The following is a 14,432-nucleotide window of genomic DNA, read 5'->3' on the forward strand; positions in this document are numbered from 1 at the left end:
ACCTAGAACACCACTTCAATTAATGCTCTGTTGCATTAGTAACCAGATTTGAAAAGGAGAAATGCTGCCGCCTTGTGGCCGTTTCCCACAAGAGCGACTTTACACCCACAGCTAATGGTCATTAACATTCAGAAGGACTCGGGGCCATAAAGGACACCTGCCCTCAAAAATTGTGCTGAGGTAAGGAATGGACAAAACAATTCAAAACAGGCCAATTTTTCAAGAAGATAGTATGAAGAGTGAAGTTTTACTCACTCTCTTTAAAAAAACAGGAAAATGGATAAAAGCTCAACCTCAGGAAATATTAGACTCATGCAATCTAATCTACAAAAAGGTTTCAACGCACACCAGTCGACTGACCATCAGCAAAAAGTCTACAAACAATAAATGCTAAAGGGGCTTTAGAGAACTGTGTACCCTCTACCTGCTGGTGAGACGTAAAGTCGTAAGAGCCAACAATGAGAACAGAAAGGAGCTGCATTAAAAAGTAAAAATTGAGGTACCATTTAATCCAGCAGGCACGCCACTGGGCCTCTCACCTGAGAAGACCAGAATCGAGAAGACATAGGCTGCAAAAGCTGCACTGCAGCCTTATTCACAATAGCCAAGACAGTGAAGCAACCAAAATGTTCTTCAACAGGTGAATGGATAAAGAAGAAGTGGTCCATGTACACAATGGAATATTAGCCATGGAAAACAATGAAACACTGCTCTTTGAGGCACCACAGGTGAACCTGGGGATAATCACCAAACATGATGTAAGTCGGAAAGCAAAAGACCTATATCCTATGATATCACTTACAGGGGTTAGCTAAAAACTGACACAAATGAACATATTTCCACAGAGAAAGACGCTCACAGAATTAGAAAACAAACTATGCTCATGTAAAAGGAAAGGTGGGGGGAATGGATAAATTAAGATGAGTGTTACTATACGTATACAAATACATATTATATACATTTATCAAAAAGACCGACCATATAGCAAGGGAGGTCTACAGAACACTCTGTAGTATTTTACATGGGAAGAGGATCTGTACAAGAATAGACATATACAATGTACAAATGAACCAGATTCTGTACACCTAGGACAAACAATAGTCTAATCTTTACCCCGATTAAAAAAAGTAAAAAAAAAAACCAAGAAGAAGTAAGGAGACATAAACTTATGGGGGTTTCTCCTGGCACATTCCATTCTAATTTAAAACCTAGGAACACGACTTCCTGGAAGGCTCTGCTGCCTTAGTACCCAGATTTGGGAACGGAGAAATGAGGCCTCCTTGTGGCCATTTCCCACAACAGCAGTTTAAACACATTGCTAAAGGTCACTAAATATTCACCAAACTTGCATTTATTTAAATGACTCCTGCCCTCTAAAAATTCCTGGGGTCGAAAATCGACCAAAGTTTCAAAAGAGGGCAACCTTTCAAGATGACAATTTCAAGAGGTATATTGTACTCACATTTTTTTTAACAGAAAACAAAAAGGCGAGGAAAAATGATGAATTTTAGGAATTTTTAAAGACATGCAAACCCAAATTACAAAAACCGATCAGCTCACAGCAGTCAGAATGGCCATTAGCAAAAATGCTGCAAACAATAAATGCTGAAGTGATTGTGGAGAGATGCTTACACTCTCTTCTATGGGGGACGTGGTAAGAGCCACTAATGAAAACACAATGGAGGTGCTTTGAACATTGAGCTACAGGTCAATCATTCACACCCAGTGCTGGGCGTAACCCCTGAGAAATGAGAATCAAAAAGTCACAGGCTGGCAATCCTGCACTCCAGCAATATTTACCATAGCCAACACTTGGAAGCAACGAAAATATCCATCAATACAGGAATGCACCAAGAAGAAGTGGTCTATGTACACAATGGAATATTACTCCAATAAAAACTATAAATTAAATTTAAAAAACAAACAAAAGTAAGGAGACATCCGCTTTTGTGGGTTTATCCGGGCACATTCCACTCTAATTTATAACCGAGGAACACCACTGGCCGGGAGGGTTGTTTCCCTAGTTACCAGAGTGGGGGACGTAGAGAGGCTGCCGTCCTCTGGCCGTTACCTGCAAAAGCAGCTTTGAAACCTGTGCTAATGCTCACTTCATATGAACAAGTACGGCAGGGCTGTAAATGAAACCTGCCCTCAAAATGTTTAGAGGGAGGTAAATGGCCAAAGCATTTCAAAATGTGACACATACTTTAAGAAAACACTTTGAAGAACTAAGCTGTAATCACAGATTGAAAAATAAAAGCACGTGCCTTAAAGCTCAATTTCAACGGATTATGAGACACATGCAAATTCAACCACAAAGAGGTATTATCTCAAACCAGTCAGAATAACCATCAGCAAGAAAACTATAAACAATAAATGCTGAAGGTGTTGTGGAGAAATGCATACGCTCAACTTTAAGAGGGACGTAACTTGGAAAGAGCCACTAATGAGAACTGAATGGAGGTGCCTTTAAAAGGGAAATATTGAGCTACCATATGATCCAGCAGGCCCCTTCCTGGACCTATACCCTCTGAAGACAGAACTGGAAAGACACAGGCAGGCAAAACTGCACTGCACAGTATTACAATAGCCAAGATATGGAAGTAACCAAAAAGTCCACCAACAGATGGGGGGACAAAGAAGAACTGCTACATGTAGAGATGGAATATTAGCTAGCGAAAAAATGAAACAAGGCCATTTGCAGCACCATAGATGAGTCTAGAAGTAATCACGCAACTTGTAGTAAGTGAGAAAGCGAAAGACACATATCCTATCCTATCACTTGTAGGTGTTACCAAAAAATTGATACCAATGAAGATATTTCCACAGAGAAAGGCAATCACAGATTCATTAAACAAACTTATGGTTCACCAAATGGAAAGGTGTGTGAGGATTGGATACATTACGGTATTGGGGTTAACAGAGATATACAAACACATGTGAAATACAGAATCACCAAAGACCTACAGAATACCAAGAGAAGACTACTCAACATTGTGTCATAACCTACATGGGAAAAGGATACGAAGAAGAATAGATATATGTATATGTGTGAAAGAACCACATCTTGCACACCTAGAGCAAACAAAATATTGTAATCAAATTTGCTGTGATAAAAAATAAAAATTTACTTAAAAATACGAACAAGAAGTAATGAGAAGGGGGTGCTCGGGCTCCGGCCCGCAGTTCGAGCGGCGAGAGTGCTCAGAGACGCGACGCGGGCCAGAGGGGAGTGAGCGGGCGCCTCAGTGTCCCTCCCCTTCCCACCCCTCGCCTCGCCGCCTTCTCCCCCCTCAGCCGGACCGGAATTATGTGATCCCGGAAGTTCCGGCGCCACTGCTGTGTGGGATAAACAGTAATGGCGGAGGCTGCAGCTCCGGGAACAACAGCCACAACATCAGGAGCAGGAGCGGCAGGGGCGGCGGTGGCAGCGGCCTCCCCCACCCCTATCCCCACAGTCACCTCCCCGTCCCTGGGGGCACGGGATTTGACAGCGACGGCAGCGGCGGCGGCGGGACCAAACAGGTCACCTGCAGGTATTTCATGCATGGGGTTTGTAAGGAAGGAGATAACTGTCGATACTCACGTGACCTCTCTGACAGTCCATATGGTGTAGTGTACAAGTATTTTCAGCGAGGGTACGGAGACCGCTGCAAATATGAACACAGCAAGCCATTGCAACTGCTACAGATCTAACTGCAAAGTCACCCCTTGCTGCTTCCTCAAGTCTCTCATCAGTAGTTGGACAGATTGGTGAAATGCATATGGGCGAAGCTGAGTCAAGAAATTCAAACTTTTCAACTGTAGGAGCGCGTTCAGAAGACTGGGTGAACGCCATTGAGTTTGTTCCTGGGCAGCCCTACTGTGGCCGTACTGCCCCTTCCTCCACTGAAGCACCCCTGCAGGGCTCAGTGACCAAGGAAGAATCAGAGAAGGAGCAAATTGCAGTGGAAACAAAGAAGCAGATCTGCCCCTATGCTGCAGTGGGAGAGTGCCGATATGGGGAGAACTGTGTGTATCTCCATGGAGACGCGTGTGATATGTGTGGGCTGCAGGTCTTCCATCCAGTGGATGCTGCCCAAAGATCACAACATATAAAATCTTGCATCGAGGCCCATGAGAAGGACATGGAGCTCTCGTTTGCTGTGCAGCACAGCAAGGACATGGTGTGTGGGATCTGCATGGAGGTGGTCTATGAGAAAGCCAACCCCCGCGAGCGCCGCTTCGGAATCCTCTCCAACTGCAGCCACACCTACTGTCTCAAGTGTATTCGCAAGTGGAGGAGTGCTAAGCAATTTGAGAGCAAGATCATAAAGTACTGCCCAGAATGCTGGATCACATCTAACATTTTCATTCCAAGTGAGGACTGGGTGGAGGAGAAAGAAAAGAAGCAGAAACTCATTCAGAAATACAAGGAGGCAATGAGCAACAAGGCGTGCAGGTATTTTGAAGAAGGACGTGGGAGCTGCCCATTTGGAGGGAACTGCGTTTACAAGCATGCGTACCCTGATGCCGTAGAGAGGAGCCACAGAGACAGAAAGTGGGAACATCAAGCACATAGCGGGCCCAACGAAGGAACCACTTCTGGGAGCTCATTGAGGAAAGAGAGAACGGCAACCCCTTTGACAACGACGAAGAAGAGGTTGTCACCTTTGAGCTGGGCGAGATGTTGCTTGTGCTTTTGGCTGCAGGTGGGGACGACGACCTGACAGACTCTGAAGACGAGTGGGACTTGTTTCACGATGAGCTGGAAGATTTTTATGACTTGGATCTATAGCAGCTTTGCTGGGCGTGTGAACTGGTCTGCTGAGCCTCAGACGGCAGCCCTCCCCGCTGGTGGCAGCAGTGCCCGTGGTTCTCTTCTAGGCAGGCCTCTCAAGTCCAGGTGCTGTCGTAATAATTTTTACCCAGGGCCTGTCTTCTCAATCCCTCACCTTTCCTCAAGGAGTATGTTGTTTTCTCTGTTTAAAAAAGTTCCACAATGAATCTTAAAGTTAGTTTTCTTGTAACATGAATTTAACGGTCAGACAGAGTGTAGGTTTGCTGCGTCATCTGTTTTCAGCCAGATTCACACAGTTCAAGGGTAGCATTTCCGGATTTCCAGTACTCATTTTTGAGGACCCCAGGTTCAAAAGTAACAGCATTGGCCCTGCTTTTGGGTCCAAGAATTGGGGTGATAGGTGAAGGATCTGAACTGTGGCATGTAGCCTTCTGCTATAGACTTAGGCGGATGCTTGAGGTTTCTGGTGAATTCTGCACATCTGTGTTTTTATATCTGTTCCCTGCCCTGGAATCCCCACCCTGTGCACTCGTTCTGTGGTTTTCGTCTCTTGTTTAATTGCACACATGTACTACTGCTGGGTAACCAGAACCAGGTGCGACTGTGTTGAGATTTTTACTGTGTTTAGCCTGATAGGAAAATTGTGAAAGAACACATATAAAGATATAGCGGAATAAAATAAATGCAGAGTTGGAAGTTGACTCCCAAGGGCTGATAGACTTGGTACGTGTGAGTGTGCAACAAGCTTCTCATCCCTGCATAGATGCAGTGTCTGTAGCCTTAGTGGAAAAACTCAAGTTTACTGGTTTCAGCCTCGTGTGGCAAATAGATCTTAAAGAACAAAGCAGTATATTGGTAGCTGTTAATAGAGCAGGGCTAGCTCTGTCTATATACATAGGGAAATGGGCTTAGCCATAGAGGTTCAACTATCTGGTTATCTCATGTATTAACACACATTGGGTCTCAGTTACACAGTTGTATTTAATGATTTATGATCTCCTAGACTTTCTAGTCCAGGCACTTTTTGACAAGCCTTTGTCCTCATTTGAGGGGTTTTGTTGTCGGGTTGTTGGGTCCGTTTGTGTGGGTATTTGCCTCATGCCATCCCTGAGCTTTGCAGCTAGACAGGTGTGATTCAAAACTATGTTCTAAGGTGTTTCCTGTAGTGGAGTAATTGGTTTGAAGTAGTAAGTCATGTTTCTCCACTAAAAGGGGACGGAGGGGTGGTAATCCCTCCGTTGCTCTATTTCCTGAAAGTAACTTGGAGATAAACCTGATTTGTCCATCTACTGCTTTGATGCCTTGGATACCACTCATACTTTCACGTTAAGCAAAAACAAGTAATTCTTACAGGGGTCTCTGTCTTTTTCAGCAGCCCTTTTGTAAGACGCACTTTTCCCAAATAAAACAATTTAAAACCTCCCTCCCCCCCAAAAAAAGAAGTAATGAGACATAAACTTAAAGGGCTTTTTCCTGGCACATTCCATTCTAGTTTACAACCTAGAACACCACTTCAATTAATGCTCTGTTGCATTAGTAACCAGATTTGAAAAGGAGAAATGCTGCCACCTTGTGGCCGTTTCCCACAAGAGCGACTTTACACCCACAGCTAATGGTCATTAACATTCAGAAGGACTCGGGGCCATAAAGGACACCTGCCCTCAAAAATTGTGCTGAGGTAAGGAATGGACAAAACAATTCAAAACAGGCCAATTTTTCAAGAAGATAGTATGTAGAGTGAAGTTTTACTCACTCTCTTTAAAAAAAACAGGAAAATGGATAAAAGCTCAACCTCAGGAAATATTAGACTCATGCAATCTAATCTACAAAAAGGTTTCAACGCACACCAGTCGACTGACCATCAGCAAAAAGTCTACAAACAATAAATGCTAAAGGGGCTTTAGAGAACTGTGTACCCTCTACCTGCTGGTGAGACGTAAAGTCGTAAGAGCCAACAATGAGAACAGAAAGGAGCTGCATTAAAAAGTAAAAATTGAGGTACCATTTAATCCAGCAGGCACGCCACTGGGCCTCTCACCTGAGAAGACCAGAATCGAGAAGACATAGGCTGCAAAAGCTGCACTGCAGCCTTATTCACAATAGCCAAGACAGTGAAGCAACCAAAATGTTCTTCAACAGGTGAATGGATAAAGAAGAAGTGGTCCATGTACACAATGGAATATTAGCCATGGAAAACAATGAAACACTGCTCTTTGAGGCACCACAGGTGAACCTGGGGATAATCACCAAACATGATGTAAGTCGGAAAGCAAAAGACCTATATCCTATGATATCACTTACAGGGGTTAGCTAAAAACTGACACAAATGAACATATTTCCACAGAGAAAGACGCTCACAGAATTAGAAAACAAACTATGCTCATGTAAAAGGAAAGGTGGGGGGAATGGATAAATTAAGATAAGTGTTACTATACGTATACATATTATATACATTTATCAAAAAGACCGACCATATAGCAAGGGAGGTCTACAGAACACTCTGTAGTATTTTACATGGGAAGAGGATCTGTACAAGAATAGACATATACAATGTACAAATGAACCAGATTCTGTACACCTAGGACAAACAATAGTCTAATCTTTACCCCGATTAAAAAAAGTAAAAAAAAAAACCAAGAAGAAGTAAGGAGACATAAACTTATGGGGGTTTCTCCTGGCACATTCCATTCTAATTTAAAACCTCGGAACACGACTTCCTGGAAGGCTCTGCTGCCTTAGTACCCAGATTTGTGAACGGAGAAATGAGGCCTCCTTGTGGCCATTTCCCACAACAGCAGCTTAAACACATTGCTAAAGGTCACTAAATATTCACCAAACTTGCATTTATTTAAATGACTCCTGCCCTCCAAAAATTCCTGGGGTCGAAAATCAACCAAAGTTTCAAAAGAGGGCAACCTTTCAAGATGACAATTTCAGGAGGTATATTGTACTCACATTTTTTTTTAACAGAAAACAAAAAGGCGAGGAAAAATGATGAATTTTAGGAATTTTTAAAGACATGCAAAGCCAAATTACAAAAACCGATCAGCTCACAGCAGTCAGAATGGCCATTAGCAAAAATGCTGCAAACAATAAATGCTGAAGTGATTGTGGAGAGATGCTTACCCTCTCTTCTATGGGGGACGTGGTAAGAGCCACTAATGAAAACACAATGGAGGTGCTTTGAACATTGAGCTACAGGTCAATCATTCACACCCAGTGCTGGGCGTAACCCCTGAGAAATGAGAATCAAAAAGTCACAGGCTGGCAATCCTGCACTCCAGCAATATTTACCATAGCCAACACTTGGAAGCAACGAAAATATCCATCAATACAGGAATGCACCAAGAAGAAGTGGTCTATGTACACAATGGAATATTACTCCAATAAAAACTATAAATTAAATTTAAAAAACAAACAAAAGTAAGGAGACATCCGCTTTTGTGGGTTTATCCGGGCACATTCCACTCTAATTTATAACCGAGGAACACCACTGGCCGTGAGGGCTGTTTCCCTAGTTACCAGAGTGGGGGACGTAGAGAGGCTGCCGTCCTCTGGCCGTTACCTGCAAAAGCAGCTTTGAAACCTGTGCTAATGCTCACTTCATATGAACAAGTACGGCAGGGCTGTAAATGAAACCTGCCCTCAAAATATTTAGAGGGAGGTAAATGGCCAAAGCATTTCAAAATGTGACACATACTTTAAGAAAACACTTTGAAGAACTAAGCTGTAATCACAGATTGAAAAATAAAAGCACGTGCCTTAAAGCTCAATTTCAACGGATTATGAGACACATGCAAATTCAACCACAAAGAGGTATTATCTCAAACCAGTCAGAATAACCATCAGCAAGAAAACTATAAACAATAAATGCTGAAGGTGTTGTGGAGAAATGCATACGCTCAACTTTAAGAGGGACGTAACTTGGAAAGAGCCACTAATGAGAACTGAATGGAGGTGCCTTTAAAAGGGAAATATTGAGCTACCATATGATCCAGCAGGCCCCTTCCTGGACCTATACCCTCTGAAGACAGAACTGGAAAGACACAGGCAGGCAAAACTGCACTGCACAGTATTACAATAGCCAAGATATGGAAGTAACCAAAAAGTCCACCAACAGATGGGGGGACAAAGAAGAACTGCTGCATGTAGAGATGGAATATTAGCTAGCGAAAAAATGAAACAAGGCCATTTGCAGCACTATAGATGAGTCTAGAAGTAATCACGCAACTTGTAGTAAGTGAGAAAGCGAAAGACACATATCCTATCCTATCACTTGTAGGTGTTACCAAAAAATTGATACCAATGAAGATATTTCCACAGAGAAAGGCAATCACAGATTCATTAAACAAACTTATGGTTCACCAAATGGAAAGGTGTGTGAGGATTGGATACATTACGGTATTGGGGTTAACAGAGATATACAAACACATGTGAAATACAGAATCACCAAAGACCTACAGAATACCAAGAGAAGACTACTCAACATTGTGTCATAACCTACATGGGAAAAGGATACGAAGAAGAATAGATATATGTATATGTGTGAAAGAACCACATCTTGCACACCTAGAGCAAACAAAATATTGTAATCAAATTTGCTGTGATAAAAAATAAAAATTTACTTAAAAATACGAACAAGAAGTAATGAGAAGGGGGTGCTCGGGCTCCGGCCCGCAGTTCGAGCGGCGAGAGTGCTCAGAGACGTGACGCGGGCCAGAGGGGAGTGAGCGGGCGCCTCAGTGTCCCTCCCCTTCCCACCCCTCGCCTCGCCGCCTTCTCCCCCCTCAGCCGGACCGGAATTATGTGATCCCGGAAGTTCCGGCGCCACTGCTGTGTGGGATAAACAGTAATGGCGGAGGCTGCAGCTCCGGGAACAACAGCCACAACTTCAGGAGAAGGAGCGGCAGGGGCGGCAGTGGCAGCGGCCTCCCCCACCCCTATCCCCACAGTCACCTCCCCGTCCCTGGGGGCACGGGATTTGACAGCGACGGCAGCGGCGGCGGCGGGACCAAACAGGTCACCTGCAGGTATTTCATGCATGGGGTTTGTAAGGAAGGAGATAACTGTCGATACTCACGTGACCTCTCTGACAGTCCATATGGTGTAGTGTACAAGTATTTTCAGCGAGGGTACGGAGACCGCTGCAAATATGAACACAGCAAGCCATTGCAACTGCTACAGATCTAACTGCAAAGTCACCCCTTGCTGCTTCCTCAAGTCTCTCATCAGTAGTTGGACAGATTGGTGAAATGCATATGGGCGAAGCTGAGTCAAGAAATTCAAACTTTTCAACTGTAGGAGCGCGTTCAGAAGACTGGGTGAACGCCATTGAGTTTGTTCCTGGGCAGCCCTACTGTGGCCGTACTGCCCCTTCCTCCACTGAAGCACCCCTGCAGGGCTCAGTGACCAAGGAAGAATCAGAGAAGGAGCAAATTGCAGTGGAAACAAAGAAGCAGATCTGCCCCTATGCTGCAGTGGGAGAGTGCCGATATGGGGAGAACTGTGTGTATCTCCATGGAGACGCGTGTGATATGTGTGGGCTGCAGGTCTTCCATCCAGTGGATGCTGCCCAAAGATCACAACATATAAAATCTTGCATCGAGGCCCATGAGAAGGACATGGAGCTCTCGTTTGCTGTGCAGCACAGCAAGGACCTGGTGTGTGGGATCTGCATGGAGGTGGTCTATGAGAAAGCCAACCCCCGCGAGCGCCGCTTCGGAATCCTCTCCAACTGCAACCACACCTACTGTCTCAAGTGTATTCGCAAGTGGAGGAGTGCTAAGCAATTTGAGAGCAAGATCATAAAGTACTGCCCAGAATGCCGGATCACATCTAACATTGTCATTCCAAGTGAGGACTGGGTGGAGGAGAAAGAAAAGAAGCAGAAACTCATTCAGAAATACAAGGAGGCAATGAGCAACAAGGCGTGCAGGTATTTTGAAGAAGGACGTGGGAGCTGCCCATTTGGAGGGAACTGCGTTTACAAGCATGCGTACCCTGATGCCGTAGAGAGGAGCCACAGAGACAGAAAGTGGGAACATCAAGCACATAGCGGGCCCAACGAAGGAACCACTTCTGGGAGCTCATTGAGGAAAGAGAGAACGGCAACCCCTTTGACAACGACGAAGAAGAGGTTGTCACCTTTGAGCTGGGCGAGATGTTGCTTGTGCTTTTGGCTGCAGGTGGGGACGACGACCTGACAGACTCTGAAGACGAGTGGGACTTGTTTCACGATGAGCTGGAAGATTTTTATGACTTGGATCTATAGCAGCTTTGCTGGGCGTGTGAACTGGTCTGCTGAGCCTCAGACGGCAGCCCTCCCCGCTGGTGGCAGCAGTGCCCGTGGTTCTCTTCTAGGCAGGCCTCTCAAGTCCAGGTGCTGTCGTAATAATTTTTACCCAGGGCCTGTCTTCTCAATCCCTCACCTTTCCCCAAGGAGTATGTTGTTTTCTCTGTTTAAAAAAGTTCCACAATGAATCTTAAAGTTAGTTTTCTTGTAACATGAATTTAACGGTCAGACAGAGTGTAGGTTTGCTGCGTCATCTGTTTTCAGCCAGATTCACACAGTTCAAGGGTAGCATTTCCGAATTTCCAGTACTCATTTTTGAGGACCCCAGGTTCAAAAGTAACAGCATTGGCCCTGCTTTTGGGTCCAAGAATTGGGGTGATAGGTGAAGGATCTGAACTGTGGCATGTAGCCTTCTGCTATAGACTTAGGCGGATGCTTGAGGTTTCTGGTGAATTCTGCACATCTGTGTTTTTATATCTGTTCCCTGCCCTGGAATCCCCACCCTGTGCACTCGTTCTGTGGTTTTCGTCTCTTGTTTAATTGCACACATGTATTACTGCTGGGTAACCAGAACCAGGTGCGACTGTGTTGAGATTTTTACTGTGTTTAGCCTGATAGGAAAATTGTGAAAGAACACATATAAAGATATAGCGGAATAAAATAAATGCAGAGTTGGAAGTTGACCCCCAAGGGCTGATAGACTTGGTACGTGTGAGTGTGCAACAAGCTTCTCATCCCTGCATAGATGCAGTGTCTGTAGCCTTAGTGGAAAAACTCAAGTTTACTGGTTTCAGCCTCGTGTGGCAAATAGATCTTAAAGAACAAAGCAGTATATTGGTAGCTGTTAATAGAGCAGGGCTAGCTCTGTCTATATACATAGGGAAATGGGCTTAGCCATAGAGGTTCAACTATCTGGTTATCTCATGTATTAACACACATTGGGTCTCAGTTACACAGTTGTATTTAATGATTTATGATCTCCTAGACTTTCTAGTCCAGGCACTTTTTGACAAGCCTTTGTCCTCATTTGAGGGGTTTTGTTGTCGGGTTGTTGGGTCCGTTTGTGTGGGTATTTGCCTCATGCCATCCCTGAGCTTTGCAGCTAGACAGGTGTGATTCAAAACTATGTTCTAAGGTGTTTCCTGTAGTGGAGTAATTGGTTTGCAGTAGTAAGTCATGTTTTTCCACTAAAAGGGGACGGAGGGGTGGTAATCCACGAGATAAGCTAAAGTTAAATTGTTAGAAGAATTCCTTGATCAGAAAATATAAATTTGCGTTTTGTTGCTCTATTTCCTGAAAGTAACTTGGAGATAAACCTGATTTGTCCATCTACTGCTTTGATGCCTTGGATACCACTCATACTTTCACGTTAAGCAAAAACAAGTAATTCTTGCAGGGGTCTCTGTCTTTTTCAGCAGCCCTTTTGTAAGACGCACTTTTCCCAAATAAAACAATTTTAAACCTCCCTCCCCCCAAAAAAAAGAAGTAATGAGACATAAACTTAAAGGGCTTTTTCCTGGCACATTCCATTCTAGTTTACAACCTAGAACACCACTTCAATTAAGGCTCTGTTGCATTAGTAACCAGATTTGAAAAGGAGAAATGCTGCCGCCTTGTGGCCGTTTCCCACAAGAGCGACTTTACACCCACAGCTAATGGTCATTAACATTCAGAAGGACTTGGGGCCATAAAGGACACCTGCCCTCAAAAATTGTGCTGAGGTAAGGAATGGACAAAACAATTCAAAACAGGCCAATTTTTCAAGAAGATAGTATGAAGAGTGAAGTTTTACTCACTCTCTTTAAAAAAAACAGGAAAATGGATAAAAGCTCAACCTCAGGAAATATTAGACTCATGCAATCTAATCTACAAAAAGGTTTCAACGCACACCAGTCGACTGACCATCAGCAAAAAGTCTACAAACAATAAATGCTAAAGGGGCTTTAGAGAACTGTGTACCCTCTACCTGCTGGTGAGACGTAAAGTCGTAAGAGCCAACAATGAGAACAGAAAGGAGCTGCATTAAAAAGTAAAAATTGAGGTACCATTTAATCCAGCAGGCACGCCACTGGGCCTCTCACCTGAGAAGACCAGAATCGAGAAGACATAGGCTGCAAAAGCTGCACTGCAGCCTTATTCACAATAGCCAAGACAGTGAAGCAACCAAAATGTTCTTCAACAGGTGAATGGATAAAGAAGAAGTGGTCCATGTACACAATGGAATATTAGCCATGGAAAACAATGAAACACTGCTCTTTGAGGCACCACAGGTGAACCTGGGGATAATCACCAAACATGATGTAAGTCGGAAAGCAAAAGACCTATATCCTATGATATCACTTACAGGGGTTAGCTAAAAACTGACACAAATGAACATATTTCCACAGAGAAAGACGCTCACAGAATTAGAAAACAAACTATGCTCATGTAAAAGGAAAGGTGGGGGGAATGGATAAATTAAGATAAGTGTTACTATACGTATACAAATACATATTATATACATTTATCAAAAAGACCGACCATATAGCAAGGGAGGTCTACAGAACACTCTGTAGTATTTTACATGGGAAGAGGATCTGTACAAGAATAGACATATACAATGTACAAATGAACCAGATTCTGTACACCTAGGACAAACAATAGTCTAATCTTTACCCCGATTAAAAAAAGTAAAAAAAAAAACCAAGAAGAAGTAAGGAGACCTAAACTTATGGGGGTTTCTCCTGGCACATTCCATTCTAATTTAAAACCTAGGAACACGACTTCCTGGAAGGCTCTGCTGCCTTAGTACCCAGATTTGGGAACGGAGAAATGAGGCCTCCTTGTGGCCATTTCCCACAACAGCAGCTTAAACACATTGCTAAAGGTCACTAAATATTCACCAAACTTGCATTTATTTAAATGACTCCTGCCCTCCAAAAATTCCTGGGGTCGAAAATCGACCAAAGTTTCAAAAGAGGGCAACCTTTCAAGATGACAATTTCAGGAGGTATATTGTACTCACATTTTTTTTTAACAGAAAACAAAAAGGCGAGGAAAAATGATGAATTTTAGGAATTTTTAAAGACATGCAAACCCAAATTACAAAAACCGATCAGCTCACAGCAGTCAGAATGGCCATTAGCAAAAATGCTGCAAATAATAAATGCTGAGGTGATTGTGGAGAGATGCTTACCCTCTCTTCTATGGGGGACGTGGTAAGAGCCACTAATGAAAACACAATGGAGGTGCTTTGAACATTGAGCTACAGGTCAATCATTCACACCCAGTGCTGGGCGTAACCCCTGAGAAATGAGAATCAAAAAGTCACAGGCTGGCAATCCTGCACTCCAGCAATATTTACCATAGCCAACACTTGGA

General features: G+C 43.6%; 2 pseudogenes across 2 annotated transcripts; both read left to right on the top strand.

The window, feature by feature from the left end:
- Positions 1 to 3,358: 3,358 nt before the first annotated feature.
- Positions 3,359 to 4,777, top strand: LOC309656557 (E3 ubiquitin-protein ligase makorin-1 pseudogene; annotated as a pseudogene). The gene has a single exon. The product of its transcript is annotated as an E3 ubiquitin-protein ligase makorin-1 pseudogene (transcript).
- Positions 4,778 to 9,632: 4,855 nt separating this feature from the next.
- Positions 9,633 to 11,051, top strand: LOC309656556 (E3 ubiquitin-protein ligase makorin-1 pseudogene; annotated as a pseudogene). The gene has a single exon. The product of its transcript is annotated as an E3 ubiquitin-protein ligase makorin-1 pseudogene (transcript).
- The last annotated feature ends 3,381 nt before the right edge of the window (positions 11,052 to 14,432 follow it).

The sequence above is a fragment of the Balaenoptera physalus genome, assembly GCF_965194825.1.
Source record: "Balaenoptera physalus genome assembly, contig: SUPER_2_unloc_15, whole genome shotgun sequence".
Classification (NCBI taxonomy): Eukaryota; Metazoa; Chordata; class Mammalia; order Artiodactyla; family Balaenopteridae; genus Balaenoptera; species Balaenoptera physalus.